Raw genomic sequence first — 4,241 nt, 5'->3', positions numbered from 1 at the left:
CAGGGCTGGCAGCTGCCACTCGCACCCACTGCTGGTGATGGCCCCGCTCACACCTGCTGCTGGTGCTGGAGCCTCCACTCGCACCCACTGCCGGTGCCAGCCCTGCTCACACCCACTGCCGGCACCTGGCACGGTTCCCGATCGCTTGGCAACATCAGTGGGTGCGAGTGGCGGCCGCCGGCTCCAATCATCCCTGAGATCATCTCCACCTCTCCCTGCTCCTGAGGGGCAATCGGGGCAGCAGCCGCTGCTCACACCTACTGCTGGCGCTGGCCCCAATCACTCTGCATCTTTAGCAGGTGCGAGTGGGACCAGTGCCATCAGTGCGTGGGGTGGGAGCGGTGGCGGAATGAGAGGGGCTGCCTGCAGACACGGGACCAGGGGCCATGGCAGGAGGGGCCAGGCAGGGGTTGGAGGATGGACGGAGACCCCCCACCCCCGTGCCCCACCACAGCCTCACGGCCCACAGTTTCTTTCAAGGTGCATGAATTTGTGCACTGGGCCCCTAGTATGAGTATAATCAGCTTCTCTGTCCCTCAAATGGTATAATCCTGAGGTACAATTTACATGGCTCTCAGAGTTTCTATGTTCAATCAAGATCCAGTGGCCCATAGTGGTCTTTGTCCTTATTGACCCCTTTCCTTTTTCTCTGTGACTTCTCTTTAACCCTTCCAATATGTCCTTTCCCTTCAACCAAATTTTTCACACTCAAATCTCTACCTCATGGTCTGCTTCTGGGGATCCTAAACAAATATAAACCTAAGTCCCCATTTTATCTTATGAGTACGTATATATATTCTGAGCTAGAAACTTTCAATCGCATTAAATTCGAACTTTGATTCCTACTAGAAATTATAATTTGTTTCATTCATGATCCAAAAATAGTTTCAGTGTATCTGTAATCTCTTGATACCTAAGTCAGGTTATCAGATTAAAAGGAGCTGTAAGCAGTGACTTAATCCAATCTCTTTGTGGAGCCACACAAATGTAGATTTGAAAACATTTCAATGGCAAGTAGAAATAAAATTAAGCCTTCAATTGTGGTATATTAATACCTTCATTTCATTCAAATAAATACATAGAGCTATATGTACATGTATATGTACTCCATATTGTATATGTCCTCATTAAAATCTTTGAACCAGTTAATATCCATCGCCTATTAGAAAATTAGTAGATCATGCTCATGGTATCACATCTATTCTCTGCCCAATGGTTCATTTGCTTAACTGATGACCACTCTTTCCCATTAAGAGCTATCATATATCATATAGTAATGATACCTTCTATATTTGCAGTCCACAGCTACACCAGTTACCTCTAATCACATTCTAGTACAGGGCAAATGTCAAGCCTTGCTTATATTTACTCCTTTGTCTCCATAGTTGGTATATTGACATTCCATTCATGTGTTAAGAATATGTAGTAAACTGTTAAATTAAAACCAAATTACCATTGTAAGAACAATTATTCACTGGCCCTTAACCTTTGAACCTTATGCATACTGTACAACTACATTTATTTAGTGATATTTAGGGACCTTATATAAAAAGCAAAATAGCACAAATAATTTATTATAAATTGAAGTAATGATGATTATGCAAATTGGATCATCAGCTACTCAGGATAAAGAAATATAATGTTTTTTAATTGCTGCATTTTTTGTTCTAGGTAAAGGGAAGTTTTCCTTCTAATTTGAATGAAAATGTTCAGGCTTATTTTTTATTTACTTTTTTTACTTGAAGTATATCATTATAGAATTTAGCTATGAAAATATGCATTATTACATGAAATCAGAAGCCAAATTATAATAGTGTTTCTAAAGTAGGATTAATAGTTTGAATTTTAAAAACATTTTATCTTAAAATATTGCAAAAAAAGTTATGTAATATTATAAATAAAACCTTGAGTCTTTTATGCTCATTCTGTTAAAATGTGATTAACTTCATCTATAAGTGCTGGTATACTTGGTGTATATATTCAGCTAGAAAATTATAAAAAGTAATTCTATTTAATTTGATAATTCCAGATACTCCTTTCCTGGAGCAATTGCAGAATATTGGGCCCTCAGAAGACCTCTTGCTCAGTGATCTCATTTCATGAATGAGGACCATAGTTTGACTAAAGAGGCACAGGACTGGTGATAGACTACACCTTGGGACACTTTGCTCACTGTCTTCTAACCCTAGTACAGCCCTTCTGATTCGTGGGGAAAGTGTTGTTAAGACATAGTTACTTTTCTCAAGATCATCTGTCAGTTTATAAGAAGCCAATTTTATAGAAAAGTGAAAAAAAATCAGTCAGGCCGGCTGCCTTGTTAATCAGTGCCAATCACATTGAGCGGGGTGGTTTCTTTTACTTAATGACTGAACTGATCAGTTATTTTGATGGTTTGCAGACACCTAATGAAAGAGCGTCATTTAAAAAGTTAGTCTTATTTTCTGAATGTATTTAGTGAATTTTGCATATAAATTAAGCCTAACAAACTATTTCATACATACATAACATTTGCTAAATGGCCAAGCAAAAATCAGGGTTTTAAGAGGACATTTTCTAAACTGGCAGTGGTCTCTTTGACTTATTTCCATCTGCGTTATTACTGGAAGGCAGATTTTTTTATTCATTTATTTTTATTTTTTTTGTGGAGCTAGCTAGGACTTGCTGAAGGAGAATAACAGTCTCACACCCTGACATGGAAACACTTGCTGGTATTTTTTGACATTTCAAGTATTTTCATGTTGTGTTAGAGCTTAACCTCTACTGTGCACATGTCTGATCTTCCCAACTAAATTGTAAGCTCAGTCTTCTTATACATCTTCAAATCCCCTGAAGTCACAGCAGAGTGCCTCAGAGTTGCTACTCAATAAATATCTGTTGTTTATTTTAGAGCTAGTTTTAATCTTTGTTGTCAATCAGGGGTTTGAAAATATATAACAGATATTAGGCAGAAACTTGAAATGCTTTTTATCAGTTGGTGCAGCATTTTCCAACTACTTTGCGAAAGAGACGCCAAGGGACATCTTAGAATTGTCTGGGCTACCACAATGGCTTTGCGAATAAACAGACTTCATTGACATGAGCTCTTCTCTTTGCACCAGTTGTGTTTTAACCCTTCTTAGCATCCCTACACTCAGGTAAAGGGGGGCACTTTTACCTCTATGGAAGTCCCCCAGGGATCTTTGATTATTTCCTAGTAGACGTGGTTTTCATACAATTGCCAGATGGGAGGCTAATTTCATTGTGTGAAGGAAGAAGGGAGGCAAAGGATAACAAAATCAAAAGCACCGTGTGCTTTCCTAATTAATTTTGAAACTGCCCTGGGAGCCACTTCCTTTTTAATCTGTGGAGCTTATGCACAACCTATAGTCCTTTGGTTGGAAAGGAAAGGATGTTGTGCCACATTCTTCTTCTTCTTCTTCTTTTCTCAAGCCTGCTTCTAAGGCAACCGCTCTGGAAAGCAGAGCTCTGAGAATTTGCGAGTGAGTGTGAGGGTGGGAAGGGCAGGGGGCTATAATCCTTATTTGAGTTTCTAGCCATGGCTTCAGTGATGATAGGGAGCCCATGGGCCACACGCTCTGGGCCAGTTCTCTGAAGAGGGGGTTACATTATTAAAGTATTTAATAACTGGTGACAGCTCGGTAAGAACAAGGCGCTCACAGGGAGCAGTGATCAAGGTGATGGAGGAGGTCCCCCAGAAGGGGAAGGTCAGTATTCCTGCTTGGGCCAGTGCAGGGTTGATACTATAAAGACCTTTGGCCAAAAACGGGTCACTGGATGCCTAAAGGGGACATAAGGGACGAAAGCCAACAGAGTAGTACAGGAAGCCAAATTCCTGGACTCTGTAATTTTCCCAGGCTTCGATAAAGCATGTGACAATGTGGTGGCATAGCATTTAGTGCTGCGGTACATAATACCTGAAGTAGCTAGTTTTCTTAAAGGTAACCTGAAGATTTGTAAAGTGAAATAAAGCTTTCTGTATAGCAAATACACTCCGAGGATTAATTGTCATGTAGCATGGAATGAAATAATTTTGTCTACTCCCAGATTAAAAGCACAAACAAACAAGCCTTTACTGAGAAACCAGAAGAGATTCTCAAAAGGATGTAGAAAGAATGGATGTTTTCGGGTAACTGAGTTGAACAAATTACGTGGGAATATGCTATTAACTGGCTCTGTTTCAGACCCATCAAGGGCTTGGTTACCTGCACACACATATAGGCGTCTTACTCAAGGCATCATTA

Source organism: Myotis myotis, unplaced genomic scaffold (assembly GCF_014108235.1).
Source record: "Myotis myotis isolate mMyoMyo1 unplaced genomic scaffold, mMyoMyo1.p scaffold_m19_p_1, whole genome shotgun sequence".
NCBI classification, from domain to species: domain Eukaryota; kingdom Metazoa; phylum Chordata; class Mammalia; order Chiroptera; family Vespertilionidae; genus Myotis; species Myotis myotis.
The sequence above is the reverse complement of the archived record's forward strand: the minus strand, read 5'-3'. Positions refer to the sequence as shown.